Raw genomic sequence first — 22,995 nt, 5'->3', positions numbered from 1 at the left:
GATTGTTGGAGGGCAAAGTGGGAGCAGGAAGAGAGGATTTTGTGGGGGCTGCCTTGTGGACACTTCCTGGGGCATCAAGGGGGCTTCCTTCTTCCCTGCACATAGCTGGGAAGGTTGGTGAAGGAGGGCTCTGCCACACCAGCCCCTGGGGCAATGCTGTGCTGGTCTCAAGGAGTCACTGTGTGGGAGAGGGGCTGGAGAGTCAAGGAGAAAGGACAGGAGATGTGCCAAGTGCAGAGCAATGACTGAGCTCCAGTTGCTGTGGGCAAGAGGCTCCCTTACTGCCCATGGTGCAGAAGAAGAAGGGCACGGCTCTCTCTGGGGCTTGTTGTTTCATAGCAGGCTCTAGACTGCAAGGTACCTTGGAAGATCACTGGCCCAAATGCTTGCTCAAAGCAGGGCTGGCCCCAAAGCCAGGGCGGGCGGAGCAGTGCCTGAGCCCCCCTGAAACCTGAGTGTGATACCCAGGCACGGAGACTTCCAAAGGCCTCTGGTCACCTGCTCCAGTGCTTCATCAATCCCTGAGAATCTACCATCTCTGTCATCTCCTTTTGCCAAGGGAGGCCTTTGTGTTCTGGGTTAGGTTGTGTCCAGAGGCGTCTCTGTGATGAAAGGCCCTTGGGGAGTCGAGGGTAGCGTCTCGACTGCCCCATGGGAGCTGAGTTTGCTGAGTGAAGTAGGATTTTTGGAGCAGGGGAGGCAAAGCACTTGTGGAGATCAGTTAAAGAAAAATTTGTCTGCGCTGGCCAGGACTGGAACCCAGGTCAACTGCTTGGAAGGCTGCTGTGCTCACCATTATACCACCAACGCTCCTGGTGCCCTGCTGCCTCCTGCTCCTCCACTTCCCAGACTGCCCAGCTGCCTGCACTCACAGTTGACCTCAAGCTGGTTGGTGCTGGGAGTTTTCTGAGTGTGTCAGGTGTTGGCTAGGAAACCTGAAGCTGCACTAGCCACTGGCTAGGGGAGATCAGCCTCAGGGACTGCGTAGGGCTCGAGTACAACAGTGGACAAACCAGGTCTGAGCTCCGAGCATGGAAGCTCCACAGACCTATGATAAGGGCGTGGGTTCTAGGGACCTGCTGGTGCATGTGGGAGGGAGGGGGTCTGTGTCTAGCCCTGATCTCCAGCCTTAAGAATCTAGAGTGAAAGAAAAATATTGGGCCATCTATCTTGTTCATGCCTGTGTGACTGAGGATGGAAGATGGGGACCCTGCAGCAGCAGGAGCATTATGGGAAGATGTGAACCTGCTCCAAATTTCATGCACCTCGAGCAGCAGCGACTTGCTCCTTCTCTTCCCAGGCCATGACCATTCAACAGCAGTGACCCTTCAAAAACCTTCAAGAGCAGCCTCTTCCTGAAGTCCTCCTTCTCTCAGTGCTTCTGTGAGCTGGCAGCAGGAAGGTGGCTGCAAATGAGCTCCCTGCTACCCTAGTACCTGATGGGCCAGAATCCAGAAGATCTCTTGGGTGTTGACTGTGAGGTCACCTCTGGCTCTGCAGGCGATGGGCCATCCACAGGAATAGTGCTTGTGCTAGGTGCTTCTCTGCATTGCGCAGTGGATACCACTGCCTGGAATACCTTGTTATATCTGAACACTTCTTGGCCCAAAGGACATGAACAGCCCATCAGAGGGAGATCTGAGAACATGAGGGCATGACAGTGTGAAAAATGTCAGTTGGGCAGTCAGAAAGCAGTATGAGAAGCCATGGGGAATGCCGCTGTCAAAAGTTGCTTATTCCATGAGGGGCTTCCTTGCCTGATGTGCTTCTGGGCATATGGGTCGGGTTGGCCGGTCCTATCAGCCAATCACAGGTCTTCCTGAGAGAAGGTGGTGGGCATGGCGGGGCCAAGAACTTGCTGTTAGCCACTTACAGAACAGTATGCATCTTGGTTATATAAACATCTTGGTTATGATGTGTAATAAGAAAATGGCATCTCCCTGCAACAAAATGGCAGCTGAAAGGAAATGGCAGCCCCTGTGTGTGCAGGGGAAAGTCCTTCCTTGTCAGATGTACTTGCAGGGATATGGGGAGGGGTGGCAGGTCCTGCCAGCCACTCACAACAGACCACATCACAGGGAGAGGGCACTGCCTTCAAGGGAAATGACTGTCTGCCAGGGATGGTTGAGGCCAAGGGGCCTATTTGGACCGAAGTGGAGGGCAGAGCACCCAGTCCGCCTTATCTGGGGTAAAAGTACTCCCACTACTACTGACAGCCATCACTCCAAGTGATCGGTGATGTGGAGGTGAGGGATTTGCTGTGGGGAATATGGGATATGACCCAGTCTGGGCCAGCAGGCATGAGGATTCACCAAAGCAATCACCCATCACCCAACCCACTAGCTGCAGAAGGCAGATTTTATCTAAGAAATACTAGGGTCCTGTGTCACAAGAATTCGCAACTGGCCTGTGCTGACGGAGGAGAGAGCCTGGGATGCAAAGTACAGAATTACAAGAGTACATATGCATGCAGGTGCACCCCAAATGTAGTTTCACAGGGAGTACTTACACCTTTCAAGGGTTCAGGTACAACACGACTTGACTGACCAGCAAGACCCACATTACTCACAAGTTGCAATGGGGCCAATGCCAGCTGTCCTTATGTGAAACGAAGTGACAGGGGGTGTGATGTGTCCCTGGAAGAGCTGCCCAAGACATAGTGACCTCTCCACCAGTGACAGTATTCTTAAGTCAGTGGGACAAGGCACGGAGCCTGCTGAGGTAGCTGAGAAGTTTGGTTCGCTTGGAGCAGCAGACCGGAGCAAAGGGCTTCCAGTGGTTCTTTCCAACCGTCATTACTCTGGGGGGCACTGAGTCTCATGGGTCCTTGAGAAGCCACCAAAATGCAATGCCTTGGAAGGCAGCAGCAGCACAAGATTGCACAGAAGCACCAGCCGTTTCATCAACAGTGCTAAAATATGTGGAAATTTCCTTGAGGAAAGTGGCGCTTTAGGACTATGAGCTCTGGTATCCCTGGCACATCTGAGGCTGGGCCACCATGTCCACTGAGGTCCAGAGCAGGATGACTCATGTTTGCCAGCAGCTCTGGGTTTTTCCCAACTCCTCCACATCACGATGACTCCCAGGTGCTGTGGGACACTGATCCGACGCCCCTTTGGAGATTGAAATGCATGGAACGTGCCGCCCCATCCCTGACCCAGGAAAAAGGGCCATGAGCTTTTGGCTCCCTGCCCTGAGCCTCTTCTGAAAAGCAGGCCATCCAGGCCTCTGGCTTCTAGGCTGACCGTGCTGAGCTAAACAGGTCATTTTGCCTGTGGGTTTATTTCACGGAAGGATGCACGCATCTCTTTGACCACACTCCTATGCCTCGATTTGCCTGTGTCCCACAGGTTCTCCACATCCCAAGATGACCCCCGAGGCCTGGTTGGAAGAATTGTGAAGGCCTTGTCATGTCATCTTAGGGACAGTGCTACTGAGATCCCAAGGAGAGATTGCTTGAGGGAGACCGGCCTCAATCTGCGGTCCACTCTTTCTCATTATGGATCTGCTATGGTCCCTGGCCTTGTAGGCAGAAAACAAAGACTTTTTCAGAGCCTGACAAATGTGAGGAAGGGTCCTTGTGGCCCTCATTCCTTCCCGCAAGCAGCTTCCCTCCAGACCACAATGGCAACTTTCCTGGCCTTGCGTTTTGCTCAACAGATGCCACCATCTCCTGTGAGCCCATGATGACTCGCATAGAGAGAGATGTCTCCCAGTGCTAGCCAAAATATGCACTAAAGCCCTTCTTCAAGAGCAAGGTGATCAAAGGGGCTCAGCTGTGGGGAGGTCTGTCCACCGGAATTTACACCTTCAGCAGATGGTTACTTAGCAAAAGAACAAGCGTTCACTCACTGATCTGTGTTTCAGCTTTGACAACTTCATCAATATATGTTTCCTCCTACACCTGCTGTAGCTCCAACACAGGTGCTGTCCACGCCAGAAACTTCACAGATGGCTCAGCGTGTTAGATCACCCACGCAGTTGCTCTCTCACACAGCCCAGCCTGATGCTCCCTGGCACTGCCAGCACTCACGCTTCAAAGTCACATCAAATCAGCTCCGAAGTGCTTTCAGTGCAGAGCGTCGGGCTAAACCTGGGAGACATCTATCTCCCAGTGGGTCTTCATAGAGTGGCAGGAGATGGTGGGCGAAGAGACTCACATACCCAGAGATGCAGTAAAACTCAATGACAAGGAAGGAACATTGTGGGCACGAGTGAGGGCCACGAGGACCTTGCTCATGCTCAAAAGGCTCTGCCACAGCCTGGTTTTTATGACCACGTGTCCAGGGAATGAAGGCACATTTGTAACGACAGGAAGCGGACCAGAGGATCAGTCAGGTCTCTTTCAGGTAATGTCTCCATGGGATCTCCATCGCCATATCCCTTGAGTAACTTAACATTAAGCTTGGTCTGCTCAGAGCAGGAGGTTGTCCCAGAGCCATTCCAGAAGAACCATCCATCCCACATCATTCTGGGCTGCACTCACTCTCATGGGTCCCTGAGCAGCCACTGGCAGGCAATGCCTTAGAAGCCAGAAGCTGCACGAGGTTGCACAGAAGCACCAGTTGATTCAGGAATGTTGCTAAAATGCTGTTCCTTGCAGAAAGCTGCAATTTGGGACTATGAGGTCTGGTATCCCTGGCACAACTGAGGCTGGGCGACCGTGCCAAATGATGTCCACAGCAGGATGAGTCATGCTTGACAGCAGCTCTGGGTTTTTCCCAACTCTTCCACATCACAAGGACACCCAGGTGCTCTGAGACTGATCCAATGTGCCTTTGTAGCGTGAAATGCATGGCATTGGACAACCCCTCTCTGAATCAGGAAAAAGGGCCATGAGGTTTTCATTCCCTGCCGTTCACCTCTCCTCCTAATCAGGCAAGCCACACCTCCATCCTCTGGGATGACCTTACAGAGCCAAACGGGTCAATTTGGGTGTGGGTCTCCTTCAGGGAAGGACGTGGGCAAGTCTTTGATCACAAAACCAGTCTGTGGTAGAGCCTGATGAGCGTAAACAAGGTCCCTGTGGCCATCATCACCCTTGCCCACAGGGGGCTTCCCTCCACCTCACAGTGGTCTTTCCTTGCCATTGAGCTTTGCCACGTCCCTGGAGTGGTGCGTCTCTCCTCCCATATGGGATTGTGCAGTCTTGAATTTTTGCCTGAACTTACCCATTGCCTCCTGTGTGTCTACGATCACCCAGGAAGAGAATTGTCCCTCAGGTTTTAGACTGAGTGCCTGCAAAGAAAGCATTGGAGAGAAGACTTGAGGTGCCCTGTATGGTTGAATTTCACCATGATACGTGGACAAGTTAACCACGAAGAGGGCAATGAGACCAAAGGTATTTGTATGAGGCAAGTCAACTAAAAATATCTGTCTGTCCTGCGTAAAAACTTGGAGTTAATTGACTTTATAAACCTGGGATACAGATGAATGATTTTGATGTTCGATGGTATGAAAAGGAGGACAATATGTGGGATGTAAGAAGCGAGGGCTTAATCACCAGGGAAGCCTTGGGAAGCGGAAACTCCAAGGTGTTCAGATGCTTCATGAGCAAGGAATGTTTGTGGCCCCACAGGGCTCTGGGACACAGCATAAAAGCCTGCGCTGCTCCAGGCTCTGCATCCTCCTCTGTTGCTTCCCTTTCCTCGAGGAACGAGGTAAGTCTCTGTCTGCTCCATATCTCTCTCTGTAGGCAGAATTGCTGTCATGGTGGCGTCTCAGGTTGATATTTCTCTGCCTCAGGTTGGCCCTGCAATTGAACAGTTGAAGGGCTGTCACCTCTGTCCCTTTTGCTGGACGTGGCTGCAGAGAAATGGGAAGAGGCTGTTCTTTCAAGCAGAAGGGTATCAATGGGGCTCAGCCGTAGGGGTGTCTGCCTCACCAGAATTTGCACCCACAGCAGGATGCTCTCTAACCAAATGGCCAAATGCTTCATCAATGCAACAACAGTTATTCTGGAGATGGGGTATGATCAGGTGCTTTAAAGCCACTGTGCTTGGTCCTATCCCATAGTGGGTCAGCGTTCACGAACTGTGCTACTCAGAGGAGTGCATTACGAGCTGTAGGAAGACAGTGTGTGTTTAAGAGGTGATTTCTGAGACACCCATTCAACGCAGCCCATTTGTGCTGGGATACTTGCATCAATCTTCATCTGTGCTATTGTACTGGGAAATGCAGCAGGAGGTCCTGGTGCAATCAGCGTCCGGTTAGGCACATCTTTGCTCCCAGTGCTTCAAATCCAACTTAGGAGAATACGTCACGCACGTTGTGTGTGTTAGAAATATCAGGTGCAGGCATTTCTTGCACCTGCAGCTAGAAATGGAGATGGAGAGCAGCAAAGTGTATCTGCAGAGAGAGCTGTGGACATGAGAGCCAAGTTGATGTTTGGGTCTGTGTTTCCTTCCTGCTCTGTGTTGCAGCTTTGCTTCCTTCACTGAGAGATGTCTTGCTTCAGACCCTGTCCCCCACGGCCCTGCTGTGCCTCTGGCCCAACCCCACTTGCAAGCAGCTGCAGTGAGCCCTGTGTTGCCCGCTGCGCTGACTCGACGGTGTTCATCGAGCCCTCGCCAGTGGTGGTGACCCTGCCGGGCCCCATCCTCAACTCTTTCCCTCAGAGCACGGCCGTGGGATCGTCTCTGTCAGCTGCTGTTGGGAGCTCCCTCAGTGCTGGGGGAGTTCCCATCTCTTCTGGGGGCTCCCTTGGTCTGGGCGGGTCCGGGATGTGTCTGCCTCTTCCCCGCTGCATCTGAACTGCTGAAGCTGGCGACTCATCCCCTCGGGAGCGGGACAGAAGATGAGACCCTGCAGCAGCAGGAGCATGAACACGGCTTGCAGACAGGCTTGGTGTCCTCATGCCACCTGGCAGGAGGGACCTGTGCCCACTTCTCCTCACTGCACGGCTGGCGTGGCCTTGTCTCCTCTGGCTCTGCTTTGCTCTGAGCCCTTCGGAAAGCTCTTATTCTCTTCTGCTTTGCTGAACCCCCTGCTGAAGGGGAGAGGGTGCTGGAGTTAGGGACCGCTCTTGGTGGGCTGCCATTGCCACCAGAGAAAGCAGAATGGAAAAAGGCAAGCGCTTTGTGTGCAGCTTGTCCTTGGGAAATGGGCCATGCTCTGTGCGTCCCTCAATCCTGCAGATGTGTTTCTTGGTCTCTGTTCTGTGCCACTGCATTTCCTCCTTCTCATTAAAGGTTTTGTGCATCATAGCTGGAGGCTTATGGCTTGTTTTTTTACTGCTCCTTCCCTGTTTAGCCAAGTTGTCTTCAAGGCAAAGGGAGAATCTTTTCTGTGCCGTGATGTTGAGTCTGTCACCAGTTTTGGGGCACCACTAGTTGCGGGTGTAGCTCCCTGATCTTGTACCAGAGAATGAAAAAGAAAGAAAATGGCAAAAGAGAGACAGCAAAGCGTCCGTAGAATGGAGAGTTCACGAATCAATGGACAGGAGTGGAAATACAAGTAGTGCCACACACAGGAGCCCTGTCTTACCATGAGGCTGGTCAAACATGGGAAACAGTTTCCCAGGGAGTACTGTAGAGTCTTCATCTTTAGGGATGTCAAATATATGACCAGAGAAGGCACTGAAGAGCCTCTTCTACTTGTGCCTGCTTTGAGCTGGGCTTGGTCTGCATGTTCTCCACCCCAGGTGTTGTGTGATTGAGTGGGGCACTGCTGGATTCACTCAGGCAGGAGCAGCGGTCAAGATGAATGGAGCAGACGGTAGCTGGGGGCCACTGCTCAGGAGCCTTAGAACAATCGGCCATCCAGTCCCGGCGCTACAGCTACTGCCGCTGCTCCCGCTGCTCCATCACTTGCTGCTGCCATAGCCCGCCACCTCATCCGGCATCAGCCTGGCACTGCTGCCGGGAGGTGACTGTGGGGCTACCCTTCCCAGCTCCCACCAAGGGCTGCTGACAGGCACTCCTTCCCAGGTCCTGCCAACGGAACCGCCACCAAATTACGACTCTGCACATGCCAACGTGTGGGTGCCCAGCCAAGAACCCACCCAGCTGCTCACTCCTTTCCCCTCCTTCAGTGGGGTGCAGGGCACTGAAAACTGGATCAGAAAGCCCTTGGGTCAAGACAAACACAAGAACGGGGCTTAGCAGAACTCTTGTGGGCAAACCAGCTTTGACATGGGAAAAAATATCTTTGTGCTATTTAAAACAGACTCATGTAGTGAGAAAACAAAAAGGCTAACATACAACGAGCGCCTTTCCTCTCCCCTCTCCCAGGCTCAACTTTACTCCTTCACTCCAGACTCCTTTACCAACCCAAGTGAGATGCATGATCCCTCTGCTCTTTTCCGCTCTTTTTCTTCCTTCCCTCTCTCTCTGCCTGGTGTTTCTGCCCTTTGTGGAATACATTTTCACAGAGGGGCTACAATGTTTGCTCATTCTCAGCTGTGTCATGGGGTGGGTCTGCTGTGGAGCTGGAACTGGCTGTGTACCACAGGGGACAGCTCCTTACCTTGTCTGACAGAGCCCACCCTGCAACACCCCATAACCCCTCCACTACCAAAGCCTTGCCATACGTAGCCAATACAGTGCCCATTGGGAATACCGTATGGCATGGCACAGGTCTCCACCCGGCCCAGAGGGAGGCATGTTTGCTCTCTCCTGGGCTAACGTGGCTGCATGCTGTGCCTTTGTTTGAATTAAAAAGGCACGGCACCCTGCCTGGTTTCTTCTTAAGCACTGGATACGTCCATATCTGGTACAGTTGTCTCGTATCTGCTCAGAAATCAGCAAGTGAAAAGCAGCCAATGCTGGGGCAACAATTATTATTCCTGTTGTATAATGTACAAATAGGCCAGCTGGATCGTTTCTAGCACAAATTTCTTGATCTACAGGACTTGATCAGACATGAGCACCTGTCACGTTTCATGCTGCATGACCATAAGCAATTTGTTTTGCAGGACTCTACCCATAAGCTGTTCCTGGGCTAAAACCTGCCTTGTGCTGCTACAAGTTTTTGGGGGTGGACGATTCTTTGGTGAATCCCCGTGGAGCCCTGATGAACGACGAAGTACATCTGACCAGGATGTGCCTTCGCATGCATACACAGAGGGTGTCATTTTCTTTCAGTTGTCATTTTCCTATTAAACACCACAACCAAGATGTGATCACAATGCTCTGTGACTGGCTGACAGCCAGTTCTTAGCCCCACCACGCCCACCTGCTCTCAGGCAGACCTGTGATTGACTGTCAGGAACAAGGAATCCTAGCCGTGTACCCAGAAGCACATCAGGCAAGGAAGCTGCCACGAGGAAGATGCAGCTTCTGACAACGTCATTCCCCATGGGTTCTCATATTTCATTGTGAATGCCTGGCGGCCATTTTTGACATTGTCATGCCCTCATGTTCTCAGATCTCCCTCTGATGGGCTGTCCACTTCCTTTGGACCAAGAGGTGTTCAAATATAACAAGACATAGCACGCAGTGGTATCCACTGTGGAATGAAGAAAAGCAGCTGGCACAAGCAGTATTCCCGTGGATGGCCCATCACCTGCAGAGCAACCTTGCAGTCAACACCCAAGCGATTGTCTGGTTTCTGGCCCATCAGGTACTAGGGCAGCAGGGAGCTTCACTGCAGAACCCCGTGCTGTGTTCCTGCATCACCCTGGATGGGGACTTTCTCTTTGGCAGCCTGAGCTGGCTCTGGAGGAGCTGAAGGAAACCCCGGGGCGAGGGAGCAGCCTTGGGCGGAGAGGAGCTGTTCTCCAGCGAGCTCATGACGGCTGTAACCCTACCCAGAAATCCAGCTCCCAGGGGGCTGCGGGACTTTACCTGGTGTAAAATTCAGTTCTTGGAGAATCAAGGAGGGAAACAAGAACGCTTAGCATAGAAATACCAAGGGAATCAATTCCCCTCTTTTAGCTGTGCCCATAGTGGTTCCGCAGCCTAATGCGCAGAGGACCCCGATATAGAGGAAAGCAGGGTATGTATGTTAACAATACAGTTGTGTTGACCAATGAACTTCCTCATGTTAAGGGTGGGCTAATCAGGCAGTATTGCTCAGGATATCGGTATGTGCTTCTCCTGTGCAGCTGGTGTGGACGTATGGTCAGCGGGGTGTTAACCTTCGCTGTTCTAAACCAATGTCCCATGCAGGTGAAGGGGGTTTATACTACAGTCAGTTCCATTGCTGTTAGGACTGTCGTTAAATGCCTGGGGTGCTTTTTGAAAGACAATTCTCCTATTGTTTTATCGACTGCATGGGGGTGTTCTCAGCCACTGAGACCCAGTTTAGCGTGGGTCGTCAGGTCACATTGACCCTGAGGTAAAAGCTCTTATTCCTCGGCAGGGTTTGTTCTTCTGAGGAAGCTGTACAGCATTTAGGGCCTTTCCTTTCACACCAGCTGCAAGGGCCTTCCCCTGCCCGTGCTGTGCTGTGCTGTGCTGTCCTCCCTAAACAGCTCCTGGCTTTGCCTGCCTCCTGGCACAGCCCTGCCCTTGCTGATCCCCAACAGCCGAGGGTGGCCCCCACCCCCATGCAGGGTGCCAAAGAGACAGAGAAACCCCTCCTCTCCATGCCTGGTGCCATTCCTGTCCTACCCAACACTGTTGGCGGTGGAGGTGGCTCCTAGTCATCCCAGGGCAGGGCTGGCCCATCAGACTGGGTGGTGGACAGTCTTAAATGCTGCGTGTCCTCCCAGGAAGGATCTGGGCAGGCTCAGCTGGTAGAGCCTCCCGTTGAGGCCAAGGGACGAGGCCTGCATGTTTGGGCTTGTGCTTGCTGGTTCCCTGTCCCACCCACAGGTCAGAGCATGCAGGAACCAGGAAGAGGAGGCAAAAGCAAAGTGGGATGGAGAGGGCTGGGAAGTGAGTGCCGATGTAGGCGTGGAGAGTGTGGCCCCAGGCTGCCTGCTGCAGGGGGATATTTCTCAGGGGAAAGCATTCACTGCGGAGCAAGACGTCCATGGCTCAGCTCCAGCTGCCTTCTCCATTGCCCCTTTCCTTCTTCATTCATCCTCACATCTCTCTATAGTTCTTTTTCCCTTGCAGTGCTTCGACAACCCTCAATGACATGGCTGTGGGGAACAGACCATGCACCAGCAACGAGCTTGTCTCTCCTTCTCTTTCTCCGGAATCTCGCTACGTGTGCCCCTCAGGGTTTCAATTTTCCTCATGATGCTGCACCACACAGGCAGGCTACCAGCAGCTCCTACTCTGCTTGCTGCTCTGTTGGGAGCAACTGGGTATGCTGAAAGAAGCCCTCCGGGAAGCCTCCGGCTCTTTTCTGTCCCACCCATCAGGGACTGTGATGGCAGGGGACAGTCTCCTGATGCCACAGCCACCACCGCGTGTCCTCTTTTGCACTTCCACGTCTTTCCCAGAAGAGGAGGAGACCCCTCATCATCTCATCCTTAAGCTAAATCTGGGAAAGACCCCTGGGAAACGGTGTGCATGTGTGCGAGGCCCGGATTTGGGTCAGGCAGAATATCCCCCAGACGCCAGATCTATAATGTGTCTTCAATTCATTGCTAACAATGAGGTCCACGTATGCAAAGAAGGACCTCTTCTGAAGCTCACAGTCAGGTCTGGCCCCTCCTCTTCCCCCCACTTGCCTGCTGCTCCACAGCTCTCTGAGTTTGTGAGACCTAAAGTAATGGGCAATTTGTGAGTGCTGGCAAGATGTCAGGTGCATGAGGTGACTTCCCTTCTTCTTTAGCAGTGAGGGCCATGTTGTGCAGGCTCTCTTTGGACATGAGCTGCTAAAGTTTGAGGCATAGGGAAGAGAGCTGGTGGGGTTGTTCTGCTTGGGATGTTGGATAAGATCAGGCACGTGGTTTTGAGGAACAACAGTGGAGCTCTCTCATGGCCAATACTGAGCACTGGTCTGTTCTCTTCCCCTATCTTGGAAAGGGGGGAGCAGGATTTCCCATTCATCTGGGAGTTTCAGGCTCAGGTGGAGGGTAGGACAAGCGCAGTAGGCAAGGAGGTTTTGCTGTGTCCCTGGGCACCAGGGACACAGTGAGCCAAGACACTCATCTGCAGCGTGGTCCTTGCAGGCAGCCCAAAAATGGGACTGCACCCCGTAGTTGGCAGGATTCGAACCTGCGCGGGGAAACCCCAATGGATTTCTAGTCCATCGCCTTCACCACTCGGCCACAACTACCTGCCCCAGCCCTCTCTGCCCTGCTGAGCACATCCCCTGTGCAGTGACACCCGCCTCCCCAGGAGTTTCACGTCCACGTTTCACTAGAAGCCCTCTGGTTCACACCTGCATGGAGCAAGGGAGGTACCAGCTTTCCAGAGGCCTTTGGAGGTTTAACCACAGGGACTGTGGCTGTAGATTCCAGCACCTTGTCCTCAGCTGGGCATCTGGGATGTCCTGACATGGGGTGGATGGGTTCACTCTCCAGCTGGAATATCTGCCAGCAAAGAAAAGCAAAGTGGATGACTGGCATGCAGCTTCTTGGTGTGTAGGGGGGATGTGTTGTGAGAGTGGGAGAGATCTATAGAAAGGAAAAGGTAGAGCCTGGCTGAGGAAATTGAGGAGGGGCAAGGTGAGAATAAATGAGAGGTGTGGATGACTTGCAGGTAGACAGGAGAGAGCTTTTTTGGTGAAATAGGTTGTCTAGATCTTTTAGCCAGCTTGACCAAGCATTGTTATTTCCAGAGCATTGAGCAAAACAAAAAAAGACCTGAAAAAACAATCAGTTTCATTAGTAGCACAAAATAGCTCTGATTCCCTTTTGGCTCCACAGCAGCACTATTTGGCAAATTGCACTAAGTAGTAGTAGGTATGGAGATGGTACCTGTGGATGTTCCTGTCTGCATGCAGAGCAAGCGTGTCAGGAGGTCACAGTCAAGAGTGTGAGCGCAAAAAGTGTCCCAAGGAACTGTGTGTGCTGGCCAGTCTGTGAAGATTCTCAAGTCTCTGATTCAAGAGATGACTAAATTTAGAAAGCCATGCTCTTTTCTGTCTTGAATGTCAAAAGCAGGGTTGTCCGCAGGTTACTGTTAGCACAATAGTTACAGACTCCCACTCTGTCATCAGCAGTTCTTTGCGTACAGGGAGTTACAAAGAGGGAGATCATGATTGTGCATGCTCATTTCCCTGCTGAATGCCCACATTGAAAATCAGCACTCAAGTGATTTCAGTGCACAGCCTCAGTTAAACCCTAGGAGACACCTCTCACCCGGTGAGTCATTTTGTGTGTTATGTTCTATCCATTGGGGTTTTCCCTGCGCAGGTTGGAATCCTGACAACTACGGGGTGCAGTCCCATTTTTGGGCTGCTTGCAAGGACCACGCTGCAGCTGAGTGTCTTGGCTCCATAGACACAGCTCCTGCAGCTGCACAGTGCACCCAGAGACACAGCAAAACCCCCTTGCCTCCCACCCTTGTTCTTGCCTCCCTCCAGAAATGCCAGCATGGGTGGGAAATTCTTCTCCCCATTTACAAGGTAGGGAAGTTGATGGAAGAGACCAAAAGAAGTCTAGTTTTGTTCTTTGTTGTGTAGAACTTCAGAGCCTCACCACACATCTGAAGTAGCATATCCCAACCATCCGTCTTCCCTACACCTGAAACTAGAGATGCTCCTCTCCAAAGTGAGCCTGTGCAACATGGCCCTTATTGCTAATAAAGAAGGGACTCTCATGGATCTGAGATCTTGCCAGCACTCACAACGTCTTCCCCTCCACTTTAGGTCTCATGGAGGCAGACTGGTGTGGAGCAGCAGGCAAGTGAGGTAGAGGGAAAAGTCCAGAGCCAACTATGAGCTACAGAAGAGGTCCTTGTTAACGTATATGGACCTCATTGCTGACAATGAACAGAAGACACATCACAGATCTGAGATCTTGCCTCAGGTCCTGAGGGTACTCAGCCTGACTCCTCCTCAGCCCCTGCACATATAGACAGCCTTTTCCAGGGGGCTTTCCCAGATTTAGCTTAAGGATGAGATGATGAGGAGTGGGTCTCTCTGTCTCCTCCTCTTCTGGGAAAGACGCAGAAGTGCAGAAGAGGACATTGTGGCAACCCTGGCATCAAGACACCATCCCCTGCCATCACAGAACCTGATGGGTTTACTCTCTCACAACCCCTGAGAGGAAGAGGGGCTGCTGGAAGCCTGCGTGGGGGGTATAGCATCTTAGGGGAAACCCTGAGGGGCACATGCAGAGAAATCCCAGAGAAAGAGGAGAAACTGCAGTTCCCCTGAGGTTGGCAGTGGCAGTACAAGCAAGGAGAAGCTCAGAAGGGGTTGGCAGCATGGATGAAAAAGAAAAGGAGCAATGGAAGGGAGACCTGGAGCAACAGACCTCTTGATCTGCAGCCAAATACTCTGTAGCAGGCAGGCTGCAGCCACATTCCCATGCTCATGTCTGAACCCACATCCCAGCCCTCTCCATCCCGCTTTTGCTCTTTTCTCCTCTCTTGTTGTTGCATGCTCTGACCTGTGGATGGGACAGGGAACGAGCAAACACAACCCGAGAATGCAGGCCTCAGGACTGCCACCTTGTTCCTTGCCCTGGGAAGCAGGATCTACAAGCTCAGCCAGTCCAGAGACTTCCTGGAATATCTCACAGGATCTAAGTTTGGTGAGCACTCAGTCTGGCTGCTCTGGCCCTGCCCTGGCCTGATGGGGAGCCACGTCCACCCCCAGCCGTGTTGGGCCAGACAGGAATGGCACCGGGCGCAGAGAGGAGGGGTTTCTCAGACTCTTTGGCACCCTGCATGGTGGCAGGGGCTGCCCTGGGCTGTGGGGGAGCAGCGAGGGCAGGGCTGTGCCAGGAGGGAGACCAAGCCAGGAGCTGTTGGCACACCACAGCACAGCACAGCACGGGCAGGAGAAGGCCCACACGGCTGCTCTGACAGGCAAGGTGCTAACTGCTATACAAGTACAATTTGCTTAAAGGAACAAACACTGCCTAGTGACGTGCGGAAAACAGACTCCACAATCTGATAGATTGTAAAGTAGGTATGTTTATTCAGCGCTGGGCACACAGGGGATCACTCCTCCAAATATGTGTGCTACCATGTGGCACCATTGCCTTAGATTTATAGAGCAAATGATTACATATTCATAATATTTCACAATACGCCTATACATATGCATCACCTATCCCGCTTCGTATTAAAATTAGCATTTCCATAATCTCCTCCCAGTTGAGTCTGCGCAGTGAGTTCCTTTGGTCCTGGGCAGGGGTCGTGAAGGGCTGGGCGGTGGTCGTGGGAGGAAGTATCTCCTCTTCCTCAGTGCTGAACTTTTCACCCCGAATTCCTGCGCAGTCTCTGTCACCTCCTGGACCCGGGCTAAACCTGCAGAGCAGGTTTGTGCTGGTTGTGGGGTAATCTTCTGCTGACACCCACTTACTCAGGGGTGCAGGGGGCTTTGTACTTAAACAGGAGATAGTGGTCGAGCAACACAAACACAAACACAGCAATATCTATCTCGTACAAGCTAAGCAAACTCTTATCTCGACTATTTCCCTCGTCATCCCCTTCTTGCTATTCCCATATTACCCCTTACATCCCCTGTTCCTGTCTAGGCCCTGTATCACTAGGACTAAGAGCTTTTACCGAAGGGTGACCTGAAGACCTGTCTTAAATCAGCTATCAGTGGCTGAGAACACCCCATGCAGACAAAAAAACAATGGTAGATTTGTCATCAAAAAACCACCGGGCATGTAACCACGGCCACAAGTGCGGCTAACCAAAATCTAGTATAAAACCACTCCAAGTACATGCGACAAGAATGTATTGATGGGAAAATCACAAGTTGCATACATTTCCAATATGAACTCATTAGCTCACTCGATAGCATGAGTAAGGTGACTGGTTAGCAGAACTGTATTGTAACATACATAAAACCGTGCTGTCATCCCTACTGGGGTCCTCCATGAATCAGGCTGAGGCATCACTATGTGCACCCCTCGCCCCAGGGTTTCCTTCAGCTCCTCCAGAGCCAGCTCAGGGGGCCAAAGAGAAAGTCTCCATCCAGGGTGATGGACAGGAGAGGTGGGGAGAAGGGCAAGGCAAGGCCCTTGAGCTTCCCACCCCAGTCCCACTTCCAGTGAGGTAGCCAGGCAGACATGTATCCAGCCTGGGTGAGGGCACAGGATACAGGAAAGGAATGAGGCGTGAGTGCTGGCAGTGCCAGGGAGCATCAGGCCTGGCTGTGAGAAGTCCCAGCTGGCATCCTGGGGGGAGCAGAGTGGTGCAGCGGAAGCGTGCTGGGCCCATAACCCAGAGGTCGATGGATCGAAACCATCCACTGCTAATGGCATTATTAGTTTTTTTTTTTTTTCTTTCCTGGCGTTCCAGCAGCAGAGTCGCTGCCTCTCCCTTGCATCTTTCCCAGCAAGCTTTAACCTGCACTGCTCCTGCTCTCTGCGCACCCATGGCCATGGCCCTCTTGAGCTCCCACTCCCTTCTCTCTGCCACTCACCTTATTCTTTCATTGCCTTCTTAGCAGACAGCGCTCCCAAAGCGTCCCTCAGCAAGACAGACAGCTGCGTGTGGAGCAGCAGGCAGAGCTCCCCACACGAGGAAGTGGGTGTCCTGGGCACGCAGTTGTGTTTCTCCCTTCCCATCAGGCTGCTCAATCTCAACTTCCCAGCTGCCAGCAGGGACCTCCAGGGAATCTGCAAGTGGGGAGGAGGACACGGCTGGAGTTAGTTTTGAAAACACTAGTGTGATCAACTTGAGCACCAGGGCACTTTCTCCATCCTAGTTTGTTTGCTGCTGTGCCCACTCGCAGGGCCAGCCAGGAGCAGGGCTGAGCAGGTATTCCCAATGGGCTCATTGGTGGCAGTATATGGGTAGGTGTTGGGGTGGAACGTAGAGAAAGGAGTGAGCAACGGGGTGGGTGAGCATCTGTGCTTCTACCAACACAGGTACATACACATGACCACACATACACTTGCATACTACATGCAGAACTTGGCACGTGTTTGTCCGCAGATGGGGAGCAGCACCATTACCAGCACCCACAGAAGCACCAGCACCACTCACACAGGCATGGACAAGAGAGACGGTCTGATCCTTTTCTTTGCCCCCAGCTGCTTAGGGTTGGAGATCAGGGATGGACACAGATCCCCTCCCTCCCACATGCACAACAGTAGGTCCCTGGGATCCCTGCCCTTATCATAGGTCTGTGCAGCGTCCATGGCTGGAGCTCAGTCCCGCTTTCTACAGTGTCATTCTCTAAACCTGATCAGTCCCTGATGCTGATCTCCCCTAGCCAGTGGCTAGTGCAGCTTCAGGTTTCCTAGCCAACACCTGACAAACTCAGAAAACTCCCAGCGCCAACCAGCTTGAGAACATCTGTGAGTGCAGGCAGCTAGGAAGTCTGGGAAGTGGAGGAGTAGGAGGCAGCAGGCCACCAGGAGCGTTGGTGGTAGGTGGTAGAGCGTAGATGCCTTCCAAGCAGTTGACCTGGGTTCCAGTCCTGGACAGTGCAGACAAATTTTTCTTCAGCTTGTCTCCACAAGTGCCTTGCCTCCCCTGCTCCAAAAATCCACCTTCACACAGCAAATTCAGCTCCCATGGGGCAGTCGAGGTGCTACCCTCGACTCCCCTAGGGCCTTTCATCACAGAGAGGCCTCTGGACACAATCTAACCCAGAACACAAAGGCCTCCCTTGGCAAAAGGAGATGACAGAGACTGCTTTCACCATTTGTATATTCTCAGCGATTGTTGAAGCACTGGAGCAGGTGCCCAGAGGCCTTTGGAAGTCTCTGTGCCTGGGTATCACAATCAGGTTTCAGGGGGGCTCAGGCACTGCTCTGCCCACCCTGGCTTGAGGCCAGCCCTGCTTTGAGCAGGCATTGGGCCAGTGATCTACCAAGGTACCTTGCAGTCTAGAGCCTGCCATGAAACAACAAGCCCCAGAGAGAGCTGTGCCCTCCTTCCTCTGCACCATGGGCAGTAAGGGAGCCTCTTGCCCACAGCAACTGGAGCTCAGTCATTGCTCTGTACTTGGCACATCTCCTGTCCTTTCTCCTTGACTCTCCAGCCCCTCTCCCACATAGCAACTCCTTGAGACCAGCACAGCATTGCCCCAGGGGCTGGTGTGGCAGAGCCCTCCTTCACCAACCTTCCCAGCTATGTGCAGGGAAGAAGGAAGCCCCCTCGATGCCCCAGGAAGTGTCCACAAGGCAGCCCCCACAAAATCCTCTCTTCCTGCTCCCACTTTACCCTCCAACAATCCTTCTGCTTGGAAGGCAGGCCAGGGAGTCTGAGACTGCATACTTCTTCTTCAATAGGCTCACACCAACAGAGCATTGCTTCTCCCTCCGGGTCATAAAATACCCTGAGGACAGTCATTTTGCAGCTTCTCTGGTTCTCTGTTCCCATCCATAGGCACCCTCAGGGTAATGATTGTTTTCCTGTAGCCAGTTACAAACTGCCTGGTCAATTTCTGACCACAGCTCTCATCGTCCAGCCACCACAGTAGCCTCCTTGTAGGCACTGGGAGGCTCCTATCAAATCCCTCCTAAGCATTTTCTTCTCCCTGCTAAGCAAGCCCTGTGTCCTCAGGCCTCCCTCACAAGGCCAGAGTCCCTGGCGCCTGTCTAGCCTAGGGAACCTCCACTGAACTTGCTCCACTTTATCAGCACTTTTACATAGTTCCCTACATAGACCTTCTTCCCCTTTTCTGGAAAAGAGGACAACTTTTCCCTCTCATTAGTCATCAGGGAAATACCCTGCCCTCTGATCCCAAAGCTGAAGAGCCCCTGAGATCCACACTTCTCTCTTTCGGATGCGGTGGCAGAGACGGTAGGTGCCAATCCAGGAAGTGGCATTGACCAGCAGGGTTTCAAGCCAGAGAGTATCCCTGAATTGGCAGTTCCTCAGCCTGCAAACGCAACCAGCATCAGTGGGAAGAGGGGCAGGCGGGAGTAATGGCCCACCAGTTTCCCATGTTTCACCAGCTTCACAGTAAGAGAGGGCTCCTGTGTGTGGCGCTACTTGTATTTCCACTCCTGTCCATTGCTTCTTGATCTCTCCATTCCACTGACGCTTTGCTGTCTCTCTTTTGCCAGCTTCTTTCTTTTTCGTGATCTCGTACATGATCAGGGAGCTCCACCCACAACTGACTGTGCCCCAAGATTGGCGACAGACTCACCGTCACTGCACAGAAAAGGTTCTCCCTTTCCCTTGCAGAGGACTTGGCCAAACGGCGAAGGAGCAGTAAAAAAACAAGCCATAAGCCTGCAATTATGATGCACAAAGCCTTTAATAAGAAGGAGGAAATGCAGTAGCACAGAACAGAGACCAAGAAACACATCTGCAGGTTTGAGGCACGCACACAGTATGGCACGTTCCCCAAGGACAAGCTGCACACAAAGCGCTTTACTTTTACCATTCTGCTCTCCGTGGTGGCAATGGCAGCCCACCAAGAGCGGTCCCTAACTCCAGCACACTCTCCCAAACAGCAGGGGATTCAGCAAAGCAGAAGAGAACGAGCCCTTTCTGGAGGGCTCAGAGCAAAGAAGAGCTAGAGGAGACACAACCACGCCAGCCGTGCAGAGAGGAGAAGTGGGCACAGGTCCCTCCTGCCAGGTGGCATGAGGACACCCATGCCTGTCTGCAAGCCGTGGCCATGCTCCTGCTGCTGCAGGGTCCCGTCTTCTGTCCTGCTCCTAGAGGGATGAGCCACCAGCTTCAGCAATTCAGACTGCAGCGGGGGAGAGGCAGACACATCCCGGACCCGCCCAGACCAAGGGAGCCCCCAGAAGAGATGGGAAATCCCCCGGCACTGAGGGAGCTCCCAACAGCAGCTGACAGAGATGATCCCACAGCCGTGCTCTGAGGGAAAGAGTTGAGGATGGGGCCCGGTAGGGTCACCACCACTGGCGAGGGCTCGAATGAACACCGTCGAGTCAGCGCAGCGGGCAACACAGGGCTCACTGCAGCTGCTTGCAAGTGGGGTTGGGCCAGAGGCACCACAGGGCCGTGGGGGACAGGGTCTGAAGCAAGACATCTCTCGGTGAAGGAAGCAAAGCTGCAACACAGAGCAGGAAGGAAACACAGACCAAAACATCAACTTGGCTCTCATGTCCACAGCTCTCTCTGCAGATACACTTTGCTGCTCTCCATCTCCATTCGATCTCCACGTGCAGGAAATGCCTGCACCTGATATTTCTAACACACACAACGTGCGTGACGTATTCTCCTAAGTTGGATATGAAGCACTGGGAGCAAAGACGTGCCTAACTGGCTGCTGATTGCACCAGGACCTCCTGCTGCATTTCCCAGTACAATAGCACAGATGAAGATTGATGCAAGTATCCCAGCACAAATGGGCTGTGTTGAATGGGTGTCTCAGAAATCACCTCTTAAACATACACTGTCTTCCTACAGCTTGTAATGCACTCCTCTGAGTTGCACAGTGCAGGAACGCTGACCCACTTTGGGATAGGACCAAGCACAGTGGCTTTAAAGCACCTGATCATACCCCATCTCCAGAACGACTGTTGTTGCATTGATGAAGCACTTGGCCATTTGGTTAGAGAGCATCAGCTGCAGGCGTAAGAATCTGGTGAGGCAGACACACGCTACAGCTGAGCCCCATTGATACCCTTCTGCTTGAAAGAACACCCTCTTCCCATGTGTCCGCAGTCACCTCCACCAAAAGGGACAGAGGTGACAGCCCTTCAACTGTTCAATTGCAGGGCCAAGTTGAGGCAGTGAAATATCAACCTGAGATGCCACCATGGCAGCAATTCTGCCTACATAGAGAGACATGGGGCAGACCCAGATTTACCTCGTTCCTCGAGGAAAGGGAAGCAAGAGAGGAGGATGCAGAGCCTGGAGCAGCGCAGGCTTTTATGCTGTGTCCCAGAGCCCTGTGGGGCCACGAACGTTACTTGCTCATGAAGCATCTGAACAACTAGGAGTTTCCGCTTCCTAAGGATTCCCTGGTGATTAAGCCCTCACTTCTTACAACCAACATATTGTCCTCCTTTCATACCATCGAACATCAAAATCATTCATCTGTATTCCAGGTTTATAAAGTCAATTAACTCCAAGTTCTTACGCAGGACAGACAGATATTTTTAGTTGACTTGCCTCATACAAATTCCTTTGGTCTCATTGCCCTCTTCATGGTTAACTTGTCCATGTGTCATGGTGAAATGGGCACCTCAATTCCTCTCTCAAATGCTTTCTTTGCTGGCACTCAGTCTAAAACCTGTGGGACATTTCTCTTCATGGGAGAACACAGGAGGCAGTTGGTAAGTCCAGGCAGATGTTCAAGACTGCACAATCCTATATGGGAGGAGAGACGCACCACTCCAGGGATGTGGCAAAGCTCAATGGCAAGGAAAGACCACTGTGAGGTGGAGGGAAGCCCCCTGTGGGCAGGGGTGATGATGGCCACAGGGACCTTGTTTACGCTCATCAGGCTCTACCACAGACTGGTTTTGTGATCAAAGGCTTGCCCACGTCCTTCCCTGAAGGAGACCCACACCCAAATTGACTCGTTTGGCTCTGTAAGGTCATCCCAGAGGATGGAGGTGTGGCTTGCCTGATTAGGAGGAGAGGTGAACGGCAGGGAATGAAAACCTCATGGCCCTTTTTCCTGATTCAGAGAGGGGTTGTCCAATGCCATGCATTTCACGCTACAAAGGCACATTGGATCAGTCTCAGAGCACCTGGGTGTCCTTGTGATGTGGAAGAGTTGGGAAAAATCCCAGAGCTGCTGTCAAGCATGACTCATCCTGCTGTGGACATCATTTGGCACGGTCGCCCAGCCTCAGTTGTGCCAGGGATACCAGACCTCATAGTCCCAAATTGCAGCTTTCTGCAAGGAACAGCATTTTAGCAACATTCCTGAATCAACTGGTGCTTCTGTGCAACCTCGTGCAGCTTCTGGCTTCTAAGGCATTGCCTGCCAGTGGCTGCTCAGGGACCCATGAGAGTGAGTGCAGCCCAGAATGATGTGGGATGGATGGTTCTTCTGGAATGGCTCTGGGACAACCTCCTGCTCTGAGCAGACCAAGCTTAATGTTAAGTTACTCAAGGGATATGGCGATGGAGATCCCATGGAGACATTACCTGAAAGAGACCTGACTGATCCTCTGGTCCGCTTCCTGTCGTTACAAATGTGCCTTCATTCCCTGGACACGTGGTCATAAAAACCAGGCTGTGGCAGAGCCTTTTGAGCATGAGCAAGGTCCTCGTGGCCCTCACTCGTGCCCACAATGTTCCTTCCTTGTCATTGAGTTTTACTGCATCTCTGGGTATGTGAGTCTCTTCGCCCACCATCTCCTGCCACTCTATGAAGACCCACTGGGAGATAGATGTCTCCCAGGTTTAGCCCGACGCTCTGCACTGAAAGCACTTCAGAGCTGATTTGATGTGACTTTGAAGCGTGAGTGCTGGCAGTGCCAGGGAGCATCAGGCTGGGCTGTGTGAGAGAGCAACTGCGTGGGTGATCTAACACGCTGAGCCATCTGTGAATTTCTGGCGTGGACAGCACCTGTGTTGGAGCTACAGCAGGTGTAGGAGGAAACATATATTGATGAAGTTGTCAAAGCTGAAACACAGATCAGAGAGTGAACGCTTGTTCTTTTGCTAAGCAACCATATGCTGAAGGTGTAAATTCCGGTGGACAGACCTCCCCACAGCTGAGCCCCTTTGATCACCTTGCTCTTGAAAAAGGGCTTTAGGGCATATTTTGGCTAGCACTGGGAGACATCTCTCTCTAGGCGAGTCATCATGGGCTCACAGGAGATGGTGGCATCTGTTGAGCAAAACGCAAGGCCAGGAAAGTTGCCATTGTAGTCTGGAGGGAAGCTGCTTGCGGGAAGGAATGAGGGCCACAAGGACCTTCCTCACATTTGTCAGGCTCTGAAAAAGCCTATGTTTTCTGCCCACAAGGCCAGGGACCGTAGCAGATCCATAATGAGAAAGAGTAGGCCACAGATTGAGGCCGGTCTCTCTCAAGCAATCTCTCCTTGGGATCTCAGTAGCACTGTCCCTAAGATGACTACAACAAGGCCTTCACAATTCTTCCAACCAGGCCTCGGGGGTCATCTTGGGA

At 52.5% G+C, this 22,995-nt stretch overlaps 2 long non-coding RNA genes and 1 other non-coding gene across 3 annotated transcripts in view; 1 reads left to right on the top strand and 2 right to left on the bottom strand.

Annotated features, from left to right (window-relative positions):
• The first annotated feature begins 5,529 nt into the window (after nt 1–5,529).
• The window catches only part of LOC122154586, a 39,625-nt gene continuing 22,159 nt past the window's right edge, over nt 5,530–22,995 (top strand). The window contains exon 1 of the long non-coding RNA XR_006166640.1: nt 5,530–5,660. This is a non-coding gene — a long non-coding RNA (uncharacterized LOC122154586). The remainder of the gene's footprint in view (nt 5,661–22,995) is intronic.
• Nucleotides 12,036–12,117, bottom strand: TRNAS-AGA. Its single transcript has one exon. It is a non-coding gene; the product is annotated as a tRNA-Ser (tRNA).
• Nucleotides 19,167–20,756, bottom strand: LOC122152415. Its single transcript, XR_006166633.1, has 2 exons — nt 20,716–20,756; nt 19,167–19,953 (listed from the first exon to the last, which is right to left on the bottom strand). It is a non-coding gene; the product is annotated as an uncharacterized LOC122152415 (long non-coding RNA).

The sequence above is a fragment of the Tyto alba genome, unplaced genomic scaffold (genome assembly GCF_018691265.1).
Source record: "Tyto alba isolate M040663 unplaced genomic scaffold, T.alba_DEE_v4.0 Super-Scaffold_41, whole genome shotgun sequence".
NCBI lineage: Eukaryota > Metazoa > Chordata > Aves > Strigiformes > Tytonidae > Tyto > Tyto alba.
This window is presented reverse-complemented; position numbering and strand designations above follow the sequence as displayed.